General features: G+C 45.7%; 2 long non-coding RNA genes across 2 annotated transcripts; one reads left to right on the plus strand and one right to left on the minus strand.

Moving 5' to 3' along the window:
* Positions 1–7,809: 7,809 nt before the first annotated feature.
* Positions 7,810–20,361, minus strand: LOC148665097 (uncharacterized). Its single transcript, XR_015936536.1, has 4 exons — positions 20,284–20,361; positions 18,556–18,629; positions 17,614–17,684; positions 7,810–8,460 (listed from the first exon to the last, which is right to left on the minus strand). It is a non-coding gene; the product is annotated as an uncharacterized LOC148665097 (long non-coding RNA).
* LOC148665098 (uncharacterized) lies at positions 8,673–9,355 on the plus strand. Its single transcript, XR_015936540.1, has 2 exons — positions 8,673–8,853; positions 9,025–9,355. It is a non-coding gene; the product is annotated as an uncharacterized LOC148665098 (long non-coding RNA).
* Positions 20,362–22,299: the final 1,938 nt, after the last annotated feature.

Genomic DNA, 22,299 nt, shown 5'->3' on the forward strand with positions numbered 1-22,299 from the left:
AGAATTAAGTGTTCTGAGCCTTCCCAAATGAGGCCCCATTTCTCTGTTCATCTCTGTGGTGCAGCCACAGAGAAACTATTCATGCAAGATGTTTTCTTTTGATAAGGACAGCTCCCAAAGGGGGATGCACTTAGCTAAGCCTGGCTATCATGATCAATGGTCATCCATTGGCGCCTATCTGTCTAGGGAGTGCCAGTTGGACATCTGGACTGCATTACTAAGTGTCAGGAGTGACTCATATCTCACCTTGATCAACCAATCAGGGACTGGTAGGGCCGAGTAACCCACGTGGGACTCTGATGCCCATGGAACTTTCATCCAATCAATGAGCTGAAGTTCCTCCAGGTAAAAACAGGCAACACAGAGATTCGACAAGATTGAGATTCAGATTCAGATTCAGATTCAACAATTCTAAAGGGAATTCAAAGGAGAATTCCAGGGCAGGACGGCCCAGGAGCAGAAGGCTCCCAAGGGCAGGACATTCTCGCAGCGCGCCTCCTGACCATCCTGAGACTCAGCCCGGACAACCACGGAACGGCCAGTGTGTCCGAGTGCCAGAACTTTCCTTTGTTCTAAGAGTCTAGAGTGGAGGTTGCCAGAGAGTAACCAGCAGCAGGCCTCGTGAACAGGTCGGAACTGTGGACAGCTGAATCACTATTCAGAACTAGCTCTTCATCAGGAACGAACCGGTCCTCTTCCTGACTTGCTGGGACCCACAGTCATCTTTTCTCCTGTGCACAAACTTTGCTAGTTAAAGCGGACAGTGAGCATCAGCAGCGCACCGTCGCAAGCTGCACAGCACAGCCTGGCACGGAGCCAGAGAGCGCGGATTGGACAGCAACAGCCTGCAACTGTTTCTTTGTGCCCGCAGGAGATCTGAATCCCCAAAGATTGGATGAGTATTCAACTTCAATGCATTACAGCTCGAGAATTCAATTGTTATCCCAACCAGTTGATATCAATTTAATTCCTAAGAGTTATGTACTTGTTTGAGTATCTAATGTAGAAGTTGTAACCAAGTTCACTTTACGAAACGGTCTTAATGAATGATATACTGAACGTATGTCCTCTTGATATGTGTAACTCTTTGTAACTGATTGAATATATATCTTTTGTATTCTGATAACCCTCTCGATAAGATCTGTTAGATTTACATGCATATTTTATGTATTAATAAATGTATCCTCGTGTATTAGTACCTGTGTGTGCGCGTTGTTTGAGTTATGTCGCATGGTTGGATTCTAAAGCCATCAAAAGAATCAACTTTGTGATTTACTGCTACAATTAATAATTGTCTCAGTAAATGCCCAAACCCTACAGAACTGGTGCCTTCAGAGAGCCCCTATGATTACATATTCAGCTCCCTGAACCGGCTTAATCTACAGGGGTCAGTGTGGGGAGCTGTAGGGTATCGGGAGTTTAGGGGTCAGTGTGGGGAGCTGTAGGGTATCGGGAGTTTAGGGGTCAGTGGGGGGAGCTGTAGGGTATCGGGAGTTTAGGGGTCAGTCTGGGGAGCTGTAGGGTATCGGGAGTTTAGGGGTCAGTGTGGGGAGCTGTAGGGTATCGGGAGTTTAGGGGTCAGTGGGGGGAGCTGTAGGGTAGATGTGGGGCACCGGGCCCACCACAGGGCGGCAGGTCCAGTTTCGCGGAAGGCGACCGGGTCAGACTTACGGAAAAGCACCGGGACTTGGGCCGGGACCTCTCCCGCTGCCAGTCCGGGTTCGGCCTGACCGGTGTGACCTGTGAAAACGCCAAACAGCCCATCTCCGAGACAGCTCTAACCAAATAGCCAAGCCCAGTCGTGTCGAGACTAGGGGCCTTGGGCAGTCTCTACAGTGTGTCCAGTGAGACTGTGGACAGGTGAGTGTGTCCAGTGTGTCCAGTGAGAGTCTGGACAGGTGAGTGTGTACAGTGTGTCCAGTGAGAGTCTGGACAGGTGAGTCTCTACAGTGTGTCCAGTAAGAGTCCGGACAGGTGAGTGTGTACAGTGTGTCCAGTGAGAGTCTGGACAGGTGAGTCTCTACAGTGTGTTTAGTGAGAGTGTGGACAGGTGAGTGTGTACAGTGTGTCCAGTGAGAGTCTGGACAGGTGAGTCTCTACAGTGTGTCCAGTGAGAGTCTGGACAGGTGAGTCTGACCAGTGTGTCCAGTAAGAGTCTGGACAGGTGAGTCTGACCAGTGTGTCCAGTGAGAGTCTGGACAGGTGAGTGTGTACAGTGTGTCCAGTAAGAGTCCGGACAGGTGAGTGTATCCAGTGTGTCCAGTGAAAGTCTGGACAGGTGAGTGTGTCCAGTGTGTCCAGGAAGAGTCTGGACAGGTGAGTCTCTACAGTGGGTCCAGTAAGAGTCTGGACAGGTGAGTCTCTACAGTGTTGTCCAGTAAGAGTCCGGACAGGTGAGTGTATCCAGTGTGTCCAGTGAATGTCTGGACAGGTGAGTGTGTCCAGTGTGTCCAGGAAGAGTCTGGACAGGTGAGTGTGTACAGTGTGTCCAGTAAGAGTCTGGACAGGTGAGTGTGTACAGTCTGTCCAGTAAGAGTCTGGACAGGTGAGTCTCTACAGTGGGTCCAGGAAGAGTCTGGACAGGTGAGTCTCTACAGTGGGTCCAGGAAGAGTGTGGGACATCCAGAGGCAATCTGTGCTCTCAGAAGGCCATAATGGACCTGCAGCTTGGTTTTCCTCGGACCCGCGACCCTGTCTCTTGAGCCGAGGCGTGTGCTCAGTCAAGATCACCACTGGAAGTGTCTCTCCTCGTCTGGAGGTGTTACCGTGAGACCTGGTCTGTCAAGCGCTTTGCGCTGCAATGTCTGTGAAAGGTGCTCTATCAGTGAAGTTTATTATTATTATTATTATAATACAGCGAGCGCTGCTGGGGGCGGAGAGGCCAGTCGGAGGAGGGCTGGACGCTGGACGCTGAACGGTGGGCGGCAGGGGTGGACTTACGACGCCTCGCCGGGCCCGGGTCCTGCTGCGACCGCGCACGGCCGTGCGGCATCTCTGTCGGTCCATCGTCCTGCCGAGACAAGCAGAGTCACAGAGGGGAGGGGAGGGGGCGGAGCCACACAGCTGGGCGGCTTGTTCCCCACCCCCGCCCCCCTCTGTGTACAGAAGAGCCTCCTGTCCTGACTGGAGGACCTCACCCAGCTGTGTCCTGAGAGAAGCCAGGGTATCAGCTTTGTTCCACACCCCCGCCACCCTCTGTGTACAGTAGAGCCTCCTGTCCTGACTGGAGGAGCTCACCCAGCTGTGTCTGGAGAAGAGCCAGGGTATCAGCTTTGTTCCACACCCCCGCCACCCTCTGTGTACAGTAGAGCCTCCTGTCCTGACTGGAGGAGCTCACCCAGCTGTGTCTGGAGAGAAGCCAGGGTATTGGCTTTGTTACACACCCCCGTCACTATTTGTGTAGAGATGCACCTCCTCTCAATATCTTTTTACAGCACAATCACACCCATAAGAGTGGAGTAACGGTAAAAAAAACAACTTATTTCTCCACTTATTTTGTTATTTCTCGCCAGCGGCGCTTTTGACTGACTTACCGATTTCACGGGGATATTGAAGAGCGATTCTGAAGCTGAAACTAACGATTGAAGTCGAAGTAACTTTATTGGAAGAAACACGTGTTTAGAAAGGACTATATAGTGCTTTCCTCCTCTTCTCTCTTCACTCCTCTGAGCTCATGGGGCTCCGGCGCCGCCCCCCGCTAGAATCCGCCGCTCTGTGACGTCAGGCGGCTCATTGTGACGCCTCCGTGACATCGCACCCAGCCGGGTGTCCCTGTACGACCCCGGTAGTCGCCACCTCGGACAGGCTGGGGAAACGGGTCCAGCTGTTTCCGGCCCAAGGGTTACAAAAGCTGCACTTGAATTTAAAGACAAAATCACGTCAAGGGTGCATTCAGCACCCCCACGTCCAACACGGGTTTCCGTGGGGTTTGGTTCAGTGAAATTAGGACCCCCCCCCGAACCCCAAATCAAAGAAAGACCAACCTCCACTCCCCTCTAGCGCCCAAGGGCGGAAATTTCGGGCCACGACACGTCCAAAAAACACGGGTACCCCCCCGTACTGCGGGGAAAAGAAACGCCATTTTCTTTTCCGAGCGCTGCGTGGGACCTCACGACCCCCCCCCACCCAAAAAAAAACGGGCTTCGCAGACGAGGAAAACCAGGCATGTCGACCTCTCTACAATACCACCCGGCTGTTTCTGTTTCAAACCGTGGGGAAAAAAATAAATACAATTTCGCCCCTCACCGACCGCCGCGCAAAAAAACACAACTTCACGCTACAGAAACGGCCAGTGTGAGGGGGGGCACGGGAAAAAAATAAAACCTGCGTGTTTTCGGCAGAGTAAGCTCAGCGGGGAAACTCCCTGAATCTCGGGGTTGCTTCTTGAACCCCGAAAACGACCTTTTTTCTCTCTCTCGTTTTCTTGGTGTCTGGGACGTTCACGAACTCCGCCGCGTCGGTGCGATTCCCAGCGGGACTTGAACATAACCCCCCCCCCGTGGAGCCACAGCGCCCCCGTGTGGCCAAGAGGACCACCACCCGCAGGGCTGAGCTTTTACTGCCGTGTCCCGCTTTCACTCTGGCGATGAAGGAGGGAATCAAGGAGGAGAATTAATATTGTGATCCACCAGTCCATCACAGGACACACACACACCCTGGACAGGACAGCAGTCCTTCACAGGATATAAGTCCATTACAGTACACACACACACCCTGGAAAGGACAGCAGTCCTTCACAGGATATAAGTCCATTACAGTACACACACACACCCTGGAAAGGACAGCAGACCATCACAGGACACACACACTCACACACCCTGGACAGGACAGCAGTCCATCACAGGACACACACACACTCACACACCCTGGACAGGACACCAGCCCATCACAGGACACACACAGACTCATACACCCTGGACAGGACAGCAGTCCATCACAGGACACACACACACTCACAAACCCTGGACAGGACACCAGTCCATCACAGGATGTTCAGTGCCTCTCTCTAATAAAGTAGAAACGCAACATTAAACTCCGTTCAAAACGGGAGCAATCACCAGGAAACCATAGGGAAGGGAGAAGACCTGTACCTTCATGAGTCCGGGTTGTGAAAACTTCTTCTGGCAGTTCAAAACGTTTCGAAGAGACTACAGCGCTACCCTGTTTTCCATTTCTATTGTGTATTATTATACAGTCATAAGTATCTGTCCTGATCACAGAGTCCCCCTCTCACTACCAGGACTGAAGCCCAGTGCAGCACGAATAATAATAATAATTAATAAGTCTGGACCCTCCACTCAGAGCTCTTCCCAGGTCAGGGGGATCCCCTCCAGCCCCCCCAGTGTGCAGCCCCCACCTGGATGATGCTCCAGTCCGCTCAGCACACAGCAGCTCTCAGTGGGGAGGAGAGCAGAGGGATGGAGCCAGTTCAGAGAGGGGTGTGAGTAGGAGGCCATGATGGGTCAAGACCAGGGGGGGAATCAGGCCAGGACACTGGGGTAACACCCCTACTCTTCTCCAGAGACACCCCGGGATTGTTAATGAGCACAGAGAGTCAGGACCTCGGTTTGACGTCTCATCCGAAGGACGGCGCCTGTTTACAGTCCAGTGTCCCCCGTCACTATACTGGGGCATCAGGATCCACACAGACCGCAGGGTGAGAGCGCCCCCTGCTGGCCCCACTCACACCTCTCCCAGCAGCAACCTCAGTTTTTCCCAGGAGTCTCCCCTCCAGGTACTGACCAAGCTCCCACCTGCTGGGCTCCAGTGGGGAGGGGGCTGCCAGCTGGGAGCTGCAGGGTGAGATGGCTGCTGGGCAAACGATGGCTAAAGAGCTTCCTAGGACACCCTGGACTTCGTGGTCGACTTCCTGCTCTTCAGACGGAGGTGGCTTGAAATCTGTCTCGTTTCAAGGAGTATTGGACACGATGCCCCCCCTGCTATATTCTCGCCAACTGGTGGCTCGCCGACGACGAGGGCTCTCGACCTTAATCCGTCAACCACAAACTCTCCGGGATGAAAGAGAAGGACAGACTCTGTTCATTCGTTTCGGTGGGGGGGAGGGAAAAAAACAAAAGCTAAACAGATTTTTTTTTAAAACCATTTTAATGATGCTTAACAAAAGAACAAAAATTACAATACAGATTACGTCCAGTCTGGGGACCCTCAGCTTAGGTCCAGTCCAGTCTAGGGCCCCTCAGCTCCGGTCCAGTCCAGTCCAGTCCAGATCTTAGCAGGCACAGAACCAGGAAAGGAACCTGGAAAGAATATTGTTATTGCAGGTGTGAGGGACATAGACACAGACGTCACCATGACATCAAACAGCAAGAGGAGACTCCTCCTTGAATCACAGACATGACCGGGCGGCACCCCCCTGTCTGCTCACCTGCCCCTCCTCTTCCTCTTCTTGTCCTTCCCGGCAGCCTGCTCCTCTTCTCCCTCACTCTTCCTCTCCTGAGCAACGGTCTCCGCCACTTCCATTGGCTCGTCCTGATCTTCTGTCTCCACCGACATGCAGCTCAGGGACTTCAAAAAGATGCACCAGCGCTTCTGAAGCAGAGACAGGAGAGTCACGTTAAGAGTCGGACTGGACACTCCAGGACATGAACACTGCACTGAGAGAGAGAGGGGTTCATACAGACACATGACTGGACACTCCAGTACATGAACACTGCACTGAGAGAGAGAGGGGTTCATACAGACACACTGACTGGACACTCCAGTACATGAACACTGCACTGAGAGAGAGAGGGGTTCATACAGACACACTGACTGGACACTCCAATACATGAACACTGCACTGAGAGAGAGAGGGGTTCATACAGACACGCTGACTGGACACTCCAGTACATGAACACTGCACTGAGAGAGAGAGGGGTTCATACAGACACACTGACTGGACACTCCAGTACATGAACACTGCACTGAGAGAGAGAGGGGTTCATACAGACACACTGACTGGACACTGGACAGGAGTAAAGAGAGGATCAGAGCATTACCCACCTTCTTTTTCTTCTGTCTCACAGGAGGTGGTGATTGGACCTCCTCCAGCTGGAGTCTTTGGAGGGAGAGAGGGGGCAGGAGAGGGACAGCACAGGGAGAGAAAGAGAGAGACAGGTGAGTCAAGTGTCCCAAGAGCACAGAGACTCTGCTGAGATCACACTCGCAGTGAGTGAGCCTGGGTGTAGCCCACTAATACTGACCCACTGGACACCACAGGACAGAGAGGAGGAGGAGGAGAGAGACACACTGCCTGGACACCACAGGACAGAGAGGAGGAGGAGAGAGACACACTGAGGACAGAGAGGAGGAGGAGAGAGACACTGACAGACAGGGCTGAAAGAGAGAAACACTGAGACCCAGGGACAGACAAGACGGCCAAACTCCACCACAGACAGGATAGGAGGCAGGGTGGGACCAGCACTGACCTCCTTCCTCTCTCCTGCCAAAGGAGCTGTCTCCACCTCCTCTTCCTCCTGCAAGTCAAGAGACGGGCTGGTGGGATATCGGCGAACAGAGCTGAAGGCAGAGAGCCGGGGAGACAGGCCCAGCTGGGACAACGCAGGACAGACAGAGAGACAGACAGAAAGGAAGGAGAGAGAGAGACAAAGATGAAGGCACAGAAAGACAGCAGGCAAAGAGAAAGATTGAGATTGAGGGACAAACAAACCGAGAGAGAGAGAGGAAGGAGAGAGAGAGACAGAGATCGAGGGACAGACAGACTGACAGACGGGGCTGAAAGAGAGAGACAGAGAGGCAGGGACAGACAGACAGCAGGACGAGAGAGAGACAGAGATCGAGGGACAATAATTTGGTTTCAAAATTTATTCTGAAAATATACAATCATTCTCTCCTGAAAAATATCGAGTTCAAATTATACATTATGTACAATATTATAATCAACATATGGCTAATCATCAAAAATAAAAAAACTGTACTGGGGGACACAGCTGGCTGTGCTGTTCTGGACAGAACACACTGAGGTCCAGTTTCCACCTCCTGCAGGATCAAACAGCACCCCCACTGGCTCTCCAGTGAACAGAGGGACAGACAGAGAGGCTTCAGGCTGCAGGGTGACAGTGTCTCTGTGAGCTGAAAGACAATCAGGACAGAGGATGATAGAAGAACACACTCTGTCAAGAATATAGAGCCCTCTAGTGACCCTACTGTAGACCTGCTCACCGCCCACAGTGACGATCACAGTGCTGATACTGCTTCCCTTAAGGTCCCTCACTGTGTAGTTGCCCTGATCAGCTGGAGTGAGGGAGCAGAGTGTCAGAGAGCTGTTCTGCACTGACACTCACTGTTCGTACCTGGGGCCAGGGAGCCCTGTGTTGCTCAGTAAGACTATACAAGACTGGACAGATCCTGCAGGATCAAACAGCACCTCCACTGGACCAGCAGTGTGGAGGGGGAGAGACAGAGAGGCACCAGGCTGCAGGCTGTGGACTTCTGAGTGAGCTGAAAAGGGACAGGTAGAAACATGTTGAATATTTAGTTTTACAACAATACCTTGAGTTTGGACTGCGATCAGCTTCATTTTGTATTTCAGCTGTGAAAATGCAATTTCAAAAATGCACGCCCCAGTCATGTTAGGTTCAAGTTACAGTTGCATCACAACTCAATACATTTGCAATTCACTTCAAATGTTGTTTTTGTTTGATCCAGTCTGTCCTCACCTAAAGGAGATATGGACTCAGTCTTTGGAATTTGTATATATATTTCAGTGATCCCTCAGCCATTCCTTCTGTTTTGTAATTCAATTTCTCTTTTAAAATTCCTTCCCCACTTCTAGGACCTGCAGTTGCTGAACTCCACAATGGCTTCTAATGGAAAGTCTGTGACTGAGACCAAGTAAGTGTTCACTTTTTTATGAAACCATTATTTATTTTGGAGCAATGAGCAATTCTTATATAAATACAATAAAATCATTATGCTCAAACTATGAGAGAGAAAATTAAGGATAATTTAAGAAATCAGTCTTAGCTTGTTTCTATACACAGATGGTATTATTTATTTTCAAAGGAAACCCACGAGGATTCCCCTGGTGTGCAAGATGTGCCTGAATACTTTTGATCAGCTTCCTGCTCACTTGAAGAGGGTGTGTATGAAGCACGCCACGGCAGAAAAGATCAGGATGGCTTCTCAACAGGCGAGGAAGGACATGATAAATCACCTGAAGAACATCGTGGATTACAACAGAATAGAGATCGTGTCTGGCGAGGCAAACAGGGCAGTGGTTGTAAGACTGCTGGAGTCCTTGGCATTAGGGACTAAATATACTAAACGTATGATGCTAAAATGTTATTTTCACATATATTAATGTAATAAATGATTGCTTATGCTTTATGCACTACTTCACTGCTTCACTGCTCTATGCTGTCTGGAAATAAATCCTCAGACTGCTTACTGCCCTGGGCATGTACCAATAAATCCGAATGCACATCTGAATCCCAAACAGAATCTCTAGTAAAATACGATCATTTGTGAAACAGGCAAATGACTGTCTCAGGGGCCCATTCCTCATTCTCAAGACACATGTATGTAGGACGTACACCATGCATTGAGCAATAGGGACTGAAGACACCACAGGTAAGGTTAGAAGTCATTCTGAGGTGCCACATGTGGGGGATACAGCTAGGCATCTGAAATGCAGGGTTTGAGAGCCTTCAGGAGCACTGCATCCTTTGAGACAGACCCGTGCGTGTTAAACAAATGATCATTTCTTTCAGCATTAGGGACTAAATATACTAAACGTATGATGCTAAAATGTTATTTTCACATATATTAATGTACAGATGCAGCCATTCAAAGTGCGCGGTAAAGACACCGCAGTACAGATACCGCAGGTAAGATGACACGCGATACCGCGGTGCGTGATTGGTTGACCGACAGGGGCACTCGTGGTCCGTTGGTCTGTCGTAGAAAGACTTACTGTACTGTAAACGTCTTTACTGTGCCCGTTGTAGATATTGAATTTTACCACTGAAGGGAAATCTTAGTAGCTGAGCATAAAAAGAATAGGAGCATACTGTAACGCGTGTGAAGGCCATAAACGATATTAATTTTGGAACGTAAACATACAGTATATGGCTGGTCTTGGTACTTTAAAGAAAAAAATACGCACCAGTATTCCATTTCTCCCTAAACATTGTAAGCTTCGAAGTCTTTAACTAACGTGATACCGGAGTCAACAAGCATACTTTTAGAATTTGATTAAAAGGGAATATAATATGGAATCGCGTATCTCAATAATTTAATAACGGTATGATTATATCCGTGTACTGCGGCAGAGCTATGTAGGGCTGTTTCGCCTGCCTGATCATGTGAGCTCTCTTGTAGCCTACTGGTCTAGGTGCGTGACCACCAGCTGGTAGGTTGGGTGTTCGAATCCAGCTGGTACTGGACTTTTCATTTTTATTTATTTATTTTTTAATCGCGTAACATAAACATATTACCGTATGCAAACTGTACTGTATACAGTATGTATATGTATATTTAATGTCTTAACTGTGCCCGTTTAATTGAATTTAAAAAACATATTTAACACGAACATTAAGCTGCTTACATCTTCCGCCTGAGAACAGTCACCCGTTGCTACCCAACGCAGAATGGTGATTGGCTGACACCATCTGACACCCCTCTGATTGGAGAAAAAAGACGTGCTGGTGTGCTATACCAGGAAGAGGATTCTTTCCATTCAAAACGTGTATTTTAAAAGTTTAAGAAGTAAAAACCTTACAGCGTACACAGATTTCTAAACTGATCAGGATCGTTATCTTTGTCTCATGCATAATAATGTTCACCGCTCTGTCCAGCAAATTAATAATAAACTTTATTTTATATAGCTTTTTAAACGAATAAGTAATTAGATTGCTCATAAACCTAATCACTTGCTTTTTCTTTTTATTTAGGCTCAGATTTCAACTATAGATCGTATTATTAATAACCATAATAACAACCAACCAACAAAAACAACCATATAAACATAATACCAACCAAAAACATAGATAACAACCACAATACAAAATCAAATAATCAAACCATTTTACACTCGCAAAGTCATCCAATTATCATAATCCCGCCCCTTATGCAAAACCAAACCTTCCTCCCATCCCAGTTTATCCTGTTTATCATAAACAAAATCCACCTCAATTTTCAACATAAAGCATTACACAAAATCAATACCTCAACACTCCATACTCAACAACGATAATTCACAAACAGCCAGAACATGTAACTACACATTCCCAAACATACCTACTTTCCATAGCCCCGCCCCTTATGCAAAACCAACATCCCTCCCCTGTTCTCTCTCTCCCCTGGCGGTTGTAATTGTTTTTATTTTCAAATAAATTTTAGCAAAGTCATGTATTTTAAAAATCTTAAGATTTTTCTATTTATGTCTTTATTTAGTGGTTTCATTAGTGACAAAGGCTAAACTTTCTTGGAAAAATGTCTTTTATGTAAACCATGTTTGCTATTAATTCATTCAGGGCTAAAATATGTTCATTGTCTTCTAATGAAAGAAGGGTTCCTTTCGCCGTAGTCGAGAGCCTAGCCTTTAACTAGTAAGTACTGTATTTACTGGGTTTTTGAGGGGGGGGGGGGGGGTGTCTTTCGCTGGAAATCTCGCCTCCTACTTTGAAAATACCCGTGAAACCGGTTCAATTCGTCACAGCCAGCACTCCTGCAGAGAGTTGGGTTGTACTTGCAGTGTATACAGTACACGCGTTATGCTCTTCGTTAATGTCTGTGAAGTTTTATTTAATCTCTGAGCCATACTGATTCTTCTGGAAGCACACCAGTATTCCACTTTCTCCCTAAACATTTTTAGGATCAGAGTCTTACATGTGGTTATTTCGAAAACGTTTGTACGTGCTCCTTCTTACCATGTTACTGTTTACTGTTACTGACCATATTAAGTTTAAGTGCCTGTGGGCACTTTTCCTGTCCGTGGGGGGTGGACCGTCTTTCATTAGAAGGTTAGTCTGTTCTACTCTGAGAATGTAGGGGGGGGGGTGGGAAGTGCCCGCGGTCATTTAATTAGTATTAAAATCTTAGTTATCTTTCTAGTTCACAGGTTTGCATGCATAATTTAATTTTGAAAGCCACTGAGACATCAGGTACTACTGTTGTATTTATGAAAAAGAAACAAAACAAAAAACATACTAACAACTGTGCCATCCTACTCCTTAGTTAATACATTTTATTATTCATAAACAGTTAACATTGTTAGCAAAATATTTTGAATTATATTTAACCCTATTTTTTCTTTAGTTTTGTATTTAACTTATTATATGATAGTCAGACTTAATGTATATTAATGTATATTTGAACAATGAAAATATATTTTTACAAGATTTTACATTAAGCACTTAAAATTAATATGGTTAATAATAGTAAACTGTAACATGCTGTAACAAGATCGGTTAAACTTCGAAGAAAATCCTTTCAGAGAAAATGTTTCAGGTGTGAAGAACAAACCTGTTCCCACACACCCTGCCCCCACTACCATTAGAATATACACAAACATTTTAGCGTTTCATTCTGAGCAGAAGACCCTCACACCTGAAGAGTGCTGGCTGTGACGAATTAAACCGGTTTTACAGGTTTCAATCACAGATTGGGACTCAGTAAAGTAACACACAGCGCCAGTGGATTTGATAATACTGTACCTAACCAAAATCCGCAATATGGAAACAGAACCTGTGTAATTGTTGATAGATGATGTACTCGTAACATTTTTTCAAGACGAACTACAACATTTAAAAAATGACTTGTATGTACTTGATATCTCTAATCAATCCACGGGTCCCAGCACAAAACGAAAGTAAAACGCATACCGTTTCGCGCTTCTTATTAGTTGCTCAAAAGTAATTTGACCGTATGAAATGCATAATATAAACCTAGAAACATATACGTGAGCAGTACTTAAGCACTGTAGTATCGGTGTTAAGACTTACCTCTCAAATACTGTAAATCAAGTTAAAAATATCTCAAGAACGATTCTGGTCGTAATGAAACCATGTTTCGTGTATGTTTTCTTTTTCATCTTGAAATAACTCATTTCTAAATACCTTTTTCACTGTTAACATCTTGTAGCAACTTTGCGACAAAATATACACTCTGACAGTTCATCCTGCTACCAACATTAAATAAAACAAATCTTAAGATTTCTATATTTATGTCTTTATTTAGTGGTTTCATTCGAAGCTTACAATGTTTAGGGAGAAATGGAATACTGGTGCGTATTTTTTTCTTTAAAGTACCGAGACCAGCCATATACTGTATGTTTATGTTAAGATTTCCCTTCAGTGGTAAAATTAGATATGAATATTCAATACTTAAACGGGCACAGTTAAGACATTAAATATACATATACATATTGTATACAGTACAGTTTGCATATGGTAATATGTTTATGTTACGCGATTAAAAAATAAATAAATAAAACTGGAAGGTCCAGCACCACCATTATGTTTATATGGTTGTTTTTGTTGGTTGGTTGTTATTATGGTTATTAATAATACGATCTATAGTTGAAATCTGAGCCTAAATAAAAAGAAAAAGCAAGTGATTAGGTTTATGAGCAATCTAATTTCTTATTCGTTTAAAACGCTATATAAAATAAAGTTTATTATTAATTTGCTGGACAGAGCGGTGAACATTATTATGCATAAGACAAAGATAACGATCCTGATCAGTTTAGAAATCTGTGTACGCTGTAAGGTTTTTACTTCTTAAACTTTTAAAATACACGTTTTGAATGGAAAGAAATCCTCTTCCTGGTATAGCACACCAGCACGTCTTTTTTCTCCAATCAGAGGGGTGTCAGATGGTGTCAGCCAATCACCATTCTGCGTTGGGTAGCAACGGGTGACTGTTCTCAGGCGGAAGATGTAAGCAGCTTAATGTTCGTGTTAAATATTTTTTTTAAATTCAATTAAACGGGCACAGTTAAGACATTAAATATACATATACATACTGTATACAGTACAGTTTGCATACGGTAATATGTTTATGTTACACGATTAAAAAATAAATAAATAAAAATGAAAAGTCCAGTACCAGCTGGATTCGAACACCCAACCTACCAGCTGGTGGTCACGCACCTAGACCAGTAGGCTACAAGAGAGCTCACATGATCAGGCAGGCGAAACAGCCCTACATAGCTCTGCCGCAGTACACGGATATAATCATACCGTTATTAAATTATTGAGATATGCGATTCCATATTATATTCCCTTTTAATCAAATTCTAAAAGTATGCTTGTTGACTCCGGTTTCACGTTAGTTAAAGACTTCGAAGCTTACAATGTTTAGGGAGAAATGGAATACCGGTGTGTATTTTTCCTTGTGATATTTTAAGCTCTAGTTGAATGATAGGTGTCGCATTTTAAATCATTTTCGTAGCTAGAAATTATGAAACGCCCTGTTAAAAGCAAGGAAGTTTTTATGCCCCGTTGAAGTAAAACAAAATGCCTGACAAAGTATGGCTTGGACAGATTCCAAGTGCTTGTACAAATGTGCTAAAGAAATTATACTTTGAGTATACAGCTTGTCCAAAGTCATCCATTATTAATACTATTAGTAATATCTTCAGTAAAGGCTTTGATGCATAAATATTTCTGATAAAGGTAGGTTGTGTACTTCTGTCCAACTGAGCAATCTTGCTTTCATAATATATACCAACATTTTAATGACTGATGATTAACATGCTGTAATACACAGTTCCAAATTAAAGGCTCAAATGCTGTACATGAGAGGTTAAGCTCCCCCTGGCGGTTTTACAAGGCGACGCCGGACAGTTAGTCACGTGACGCACGTGACACACGTGATACCGCGTGATACTGCGTGATACTGTGACACGCCCACCGGGGTATGCCGCGAAATACCTCACCCATTTTGAATGGCTGCATCTGTAATAAATCATTGCTTATGCTTTAACAACAAATCTTATTAAAATAAAAGCTTAAGTCTTGTATTTATCTTGTACCATAGAACATGATTTTCTTTGTATTTCATGCCCACAAAGTGTCCAAATGTTCTATGATCATTTCTTTCAGCATTAGGGACTAAATATACTAAACATATGATGCTAAAATCCTGAAACAATGATGTGCTCCATCTCGTCAGTAGATTGGATTCCAAAACTGATTTGGGTCAATATACATTACCTTTGAAGATAAGGTACAGTCTACTGTAGGGAACCATCAACGTAGAAAGCATTGGCCTTCCCTGGGGGGCAGGTAGGTGCAAAAGATAAACCTTTATCCTATCTTTATCCTAAGATAAGTGGCTAAGCTCATCATGTTGCCATAGTAGACAAAGTTCTAAAAAATGTTAAATAACTTTTAAAAAAAGCATTTTGGTCTTTCAGTACTGTACAAGGTGAATTAAACTGTCCCTGGTAATGCAAAGTAATTAGAAGCATCCCAGAAACTTTATCTCTAGAAACATTAGCTGTTTTATATCATGTAATTTAGTGTGATGTTGTCAGAATTCAAGGACATTATCACACACAGAAATTGGTTCAGTTATTTGGTTCAGAGTATTTTGATCCCGAGTTCTGAATCCCAAACAGAATCTCTAGTAAAATAGGAGGCACTGGACTATAAATACCCATCCATGTTATAACACACTCACCAAGGGTTTTTTAGTTTAACTCTGAGCTTTGAGAGATTTAATACCTATGGTACCCATATTCATCCTTTATTTAAGGGAAGTACACATCCTAGACAAACAGGAAACCCTCTTGCCCCAAGGGAAGACCGGTACTTTGGATGATAATGATTGAACCTGGCTTACAACAGACATCTTTTGAAATGGTAATTCTTTCAGGTGGCTTGGCAAACTTCCTGCCCCAGCTAAGACAGGTACTTTGGATGTTAATGCTTGAGACTAGACATCTTTGGAAATGGTAATTCTTTCCGAGGGCTTGGGAAACTCTATTTCTTTGAATGCACCTGCACTCTTGAATATACTTTAAACCCATGCTTAGCCATGTTTTTAAAATTAAATTATAACGATTTCTGTGTTTGATAATGGTAGCAAAGGCTTACTGGATACGAGTGTCAAGTGTCGACACGAGTGTGAGCAGCGTCGATTCGAGTGTGAACGGTGTCAACACGAGTCCTGTTGTTCCGTACAGTGTCAATACGAGTGTGAACAGTGAGTCCTGTTGGTCAGTACAGTGTCAATACGAGTGTGAACAGTGAGTCCCGTTGATTAAAAAAGTATCAATAAGTGTGAACGGTTAGTCCTGTTGTTCAGTATAGTGTCAATACGAGTGTGAACAATGAGTCCTGTTGCTCAGTACAGTGTCAATACGAGTGTGATAAGTGTCGACATGAGTGTGAACACTGAGTCTTGTTGATCAAAAAAGTATCAATAAGTGTGAACGGTGAGTCCTGTTGTTCAGTATAGTGTCAATACGAGTGTGAACAGCGAGTCCTGTTGTTTAGTACAGTGTCAATATGAGTGTGAACAGTGAGTCCTGTTGTTCAGTACAGTGTCAATACAAGTGTGAACAGTGAGTCCGGTTCTGTACAGTGTCAATACGAGTGTGAACACTGAGTCCGGTTCTGTACAGTGTAAACTCTTGCTCTGCACAGTATTAACGGGTGAGAACATGTGTTTTATTCTTTGCAGAATTAACACAGACAGATACTGCTGTTGAATACTCCATAGTCAACAAACCCCGAGCCGCACAAAGTGAGGATCTTTTACTTCTATCTATTAAACTAGCAGAAATAAAACATCATGATAACCTCTTGCTGCTCTGTCCAGTTTTAACACAAGTGTGAACATTTGTAATAATAGTGAGTCCTGCTGTTGTGTCCAGTGTGAATACAAGCGTGAACAGTGAGTCCTGTCGTCTGAACAGTGTCAATACGCGTGTGAACAGTGAGCCCTGTTGTTCAGTATGGTGTTAATGTAAGTCTTATCCCGTATAGTATAAGTTAACATAAGTATTGACCCGTATCCTGTTCTCTACAGACATCACACTACCCAACAGTGATGTGGAGTACGCCACCGTCAACAAACCGAGAGCAGCACAAAGTGAGGACTTTTTTAACTCTTTACCACAGTATAAAACCCACAGGAGTAATGAGAATGACACTAAAAACAACAACACTGATAGTGAACAAGAGATTTTGAACAATACACATTCTAGTCAGATTTAAATACCCACAGACTTGACCGTTGGAAGTAGTAAAAAAATGCAAATTATTTTTTTTCTGCGTGCAGGTTTTCTAAGAATTGAAGAAAGGTTAAAAACGAGAGAACGCCATTCGGTTTTTCAAGCCTGTCTGGTAGTTAGTGATTAATTGGACCCATGATTTCATCCTCCTGTATCTGGAGAGAAGCCAGGGTATCGGCATCAACAACAAGGCTGGGCAGCTTGTTCCCCACCCGCCTCTGTGTAAAGACGCGTCACCCATTCTTGGTTTTATTTTCACCTTTCACTATACGTGAAGAATTCCAAAAGGTGCACAAATGCTCTGGAGCTATTCTGTGGTTCGGCGATGTCTCTGGAGCCTTTTGTCACAGTGTGCAACTTCCCTGTGTGTCTCCCCGAACACAGGGTCTGACTGAAGGGGCACTGACCTGCAGGAATGGGAGGAGACCGAGCTGGGACGGTTCTGCCACGTCAGCGAAACTCTGGACCCCGACTTCATCTGCCAAAGAAACAGCAGCGTCAATTAACTCAGCCAGCGAGTTCAACTGTCGCCTCCCTTCTCTCCATCTCCTACTGTGTTTCATTTACTCTTCCTCACTCTGTCTCCTGTCCGGTTGTCTGCACTTAAAACTGAGGTATTTCCTGTGATCTCCTCTCTCTCGCTGTGTCTCCTGTCCTGTGTGTTTGTTACTGAGGGATTCTCTGTGATCTCCTCTCTCTCGCTGTGTCTCCTGTCCTGTGTGTTTGTTACTGAGGGATTCTCTGTGATCTCCTCTCTCTCTCGCTGTGTCTCCTGTCCTGTGTGTTAGTATGTTTGTTACTGAGGTATTTCCTGTGATCTCCTCTCTCTCACTGTGTCTCCTGTTCTTCAGTGTTTTAATCCTCTTAAATAATTTAGCTCATTCCTCTCTCACTCACTGCGACTCCTATCCATTCTATGTTCAGTTCCTCTGACTTGCCTCTTGCATCAGCGCTAGCAATATCATGCATCTATTTAATTTAAAATTATTGATCTGTCACCTTGATAGTTCGATCTCGGCTACAGTTAGCATAGATGGCACAATTAAAAGGACGATGAGCTCAACATCTGTGCGCGTCTAATTAACTGAACCGTACAGAACATCCTGCCTCAGCTAGTCTCTCGCTGGCAGGGTCGCCCATCGGCGAGACCACGTCTCCAGGAAATTCTGCGGACTGGACACCGCGGGAGGGTGGGGCTGTGTTTCCGCACGAACGCCAGAAATCACTCAGGATCTCCAGAGAGACTCCTGTAGCCTTACAGCATCACAGTCACAGGCCTCAGCATTGCAACTGTATAATATCAAAAGCCCAGACACCCTGAGGTGAGGCCGACCAGTCTGAAGTATTACCTGTAAACACCAGGCACACTGGAACCTGACTTCATCGTCCACTTAGCGCAGAGGTGGGGCGGACAGTCAGATTTCTGGGGAGAAAAAAAACAACACCAGGAATTTAGCATACTGAAAGGATCATGGAGTGATGATCTGGCTGAACCCGCTTGGCTGAGGGCTCCTGGCCAGAGGACGAGGAGGCTGGGACCCCCCCTGCACAGCGAGGAGGAGTGACCAGGGGGGGTCCCGTCGCATCATCCAGGTGGGGGCTGTACATTGGTGGCGGTAGAGGGATACCCCATTCCCTGTGCAGCGCATTGAGTGGAGTGTCCAGAAAAGCGCTATATAAGTGTTAGCAATTATATAGCTCAGCCCCTCAGTAGTTGAGATCTCTGTTATACCCATCTAGAAACATGCAATCAGCATGTTATTGCTGAAGCAATAGTCACAACATTATTCCACACCTGGGTGAGAGGCGGGTTATGATGACAGTCATGCTTTCTACACCTTATACTGAGCTCAGAAATGGACCGGGCGGACATCTCACAAGCAGATCCCTCCGCGTATAAGAAAGGCAACTTGTCTCAGCAAAAATACCACGGATTCACATCCAAAATATGATAAAAAGGCAAAAACCCCACACTTGGAATGCAAACGTACCCTACAAAGGAAACACGGTTTTAAAACCAACTTGATTTTCCCCTGGAGAAACCTTTTTATGGACACACATCGCATCTATTACACATGTAGAACTAAATATAAAGATAAAACTTAATATAAGAAGTCATGACATATCACACATGACAAAGTCTGGTCCAGAATAAACAGTTTACACTGACCCACCTTTATTTAACCTGGTCACTCACTTCTATTAACTGTTTAACTGCGTAACAAATGAATATGTGTTTCAATTTGGGATCTACACCTGGGAGCCCTGAAATGTTGGCCAGAGGGGAGAAGCTGATATTCAGACGTGAGAATATATTATGATGTTGTTTTTCACCTATCTAATCAAAGCTTGTTCAAAAATGATCTGATTATAGGACACACGAGTTTATAATCATACTCATTCCACTTTTTAACCCCGTATATATGCACAATATGAAACGTATATACACTAAATCTCACGTGTGACTCCCATAATATACATTTCTTTACGAAAATTAGGAACACTTATTACAATTATCAACCCCCCATGACGAGGCAATATTTCATACCTTTGTTTCTTTGTGGGTTCAAAGTTCTGTCCTGTCGTTTCACACGTAATGTTTTGGTAGTTATCTCAATTTTCCTTTGCAATTATCTCCAAGATCATCATCAACTTTTTGTAAAACGCTATGCACAACTGATATTTAAAGAAAGTCCTGTACCAAAAGGTCTTCGTAGGGAAAGACAACTTTTTTTTCCTTACGTCAGTCGCTACACGGTTACTCTTAAAATCCATTCATCGCCTTTAAAAAAAAAGTTTCGTTTTTTATTGTGGTTCACTGACATTTCTGTCACAATTCTGACAAATAAAATTCACTTGCCTGTTTGAAGACGCCGGCGAGGTTAAGACAGGTATCGAGCCACCTGCGTATCTAACGGACGTTTAAAATAAAAAAATGGCGTGTAATGTTGCGAAGGGCTACTGTTTTTTTATAGTTTGTCGATTGTAGGGGACGTGGGCCGCGACAGAAATACTGGTCGGAGTAGGAAAAGGTTTATTGATGGTTTATTGTACCGCAACGGTCACAATTGACTCACCAGCAAAGATGGCGCCGAGGCCACATCGACTCCCTCCCGCCCTGCCTCGCACCGAAGCTCGAGCTGCGGAGCGCGACGCCGAACCGCCGGTCCGCGGGCGCGGGCGCTGGACATAGACGTCATAACCCCTTCCGAGGCGCAGGAATTATAGATCACTGTAGTTTCTTCTGGACCCGGGTTAGGGACAGTGTGCCCTCCGTGAGAGTCTTCTGAGGAAGCCAGTGTCTCATGGGTGTCCAGGCTGGGTACCATCTGTCCATCACAGGACACACACACACTCACTCACACACCCTGGACAGGACACCAGTCCATCACAGGACACACACACACCCTGGATAGGACACCAGTCCATCACAGGACACACAGACACACACACTCACACACCCTGGACAGGACACCAGTCCATCACAGGACACACAGACACACACACTCACACACCCTGGACAGGACACCAGTCCATCACATGACACACAAACACTCACTCACACACCCTGGACAGGACAGCAGTCCATCACAGGACACACACACACTCACTCACACACCCTGGACAGGACAGCAGTCCATCACAGGACACACACACCAGGTCCAGTTTTCCCAGAAGCCAATTAGCCCAAAAGCCTGTCTTTGGACCCGGAGAACACAGGGAGACCATGCAGACTCCACACAGACAGTCCCGTCCCCCCCCCCCCGGGTCCAGACCCGAGCCCGGAGCCCCCCCGCGCTGAACCCCTCCGTACAGACGGCCGCACACAGCTCCGTTGTTCCCGATTCCCGAGGTGATCTGTTAAAAGAAGCCGGTGTGTTGCCTCCAGGTGAGGCCTGCGGCCCGACCCAGATAACCCCTGAACCCCGTCTCTACTGGCACTCCAGTCAGGACAGGAGGCTCTTCTGTACACAGAAGGGGGTGGGGGTGGGGAACAAGCTGCCCAGCCCTGTGGTTGAAGCCGATACCCCGGCTTCTCTCCAGACACAGCTGGGTGAGCTCCTCCAGTCAGGACAGGGGGCTCTACTGTACACAGAGGGTGGCAGGGGTGTGGAACAACTCCTTTGTTCGGTGCCTTGGGGCATTCTTGTTGTGAAAGGCGCTATATAAAAAAACTAAATTGAAATTGAATCTTACAGGTTTGGGTTTTTCGGAGATCTTGTCAGAGATCTTGTCTGACGTGCCCGTTTCAAAAACGTAACGACACTCCTCACGTCCGAGCGCCGCCGGTCTGTGACGTAACGTATCCTAACACAACCATGACGGTTTCATCATGGACAGCACGAAAGCCCGAAAAGTGGTTGACGTTTTAATTTGGCAACGCCACGATGGATCCCAGTTTTTTTTATGTTTTGGAGGCCAAAGAGGACAAAAAAGGAAACGTCCGGAGGTGGATCGATGGTCATCTCTGCGGTTGTTCTGATGTTTTGGAAAAAACAAAACAAAAAAAAAACGGCTCGCTTGCCTGGTCGTGTAGTGTTTCCACACCCCACGCAAATCAGCTTCTCTTCGCCCCCGGGGGGTCGTCGCCCGCCGCACCCCTCTCACGTGATAGGGGCTTCCCCCGGCTGTGACGTACTTACCCTACCCCCTTCGGCCAACGTCATACCGAAGGTCGCGCTTCGGGCCGCGGCGATGTTGACGGACTGTCTTGTAGCGTGAGAAGGGTTTAAATTTCGACTTAAGGAGTTGGCCATCGTTATATTTCGCGAGGTATAATACGGGGGGAAAAAGAACATTTATATTTATCAACCTACTAGTAATACTGGGTGGATGTCATGTTCCCCAAAGTTCAGTGCCTCTCTCTAATAAAGTAGAAATGCGACATTAAACTCCGTTCGAAACGGGAGAAATCACCAGGACACGATACACCTTGCTCCGGACGATGGGAGAAGACCTGTACCTTCACGAGTCCGGGTTGTGAAAACTTCTTCTGGCAGTTCAAAACGTTTCGAAGAGACTACAGCGCTACCCTGTGTTCCATTTCTATCGTGTATTATTATACAGTCATAAGTATCTGTACTGATCACAGA

This window comes from Lepisosteus platostomus, chromosome 5 (assembly GCF_059453375.1).
Source record: "Lepisosteus platostomus isolate fLepPlt1 chromosome 5, fLepPlt1.hap1, whole genome shotgun sequence".
In the NCBI taxonomy this organism is placed as follows: Eukaryota; Metazoa; Chordata; class Actinopteri; order Semionotiformes; family Lepisosteidae; genus Lepisosteus; species Lepisosteus platostomus.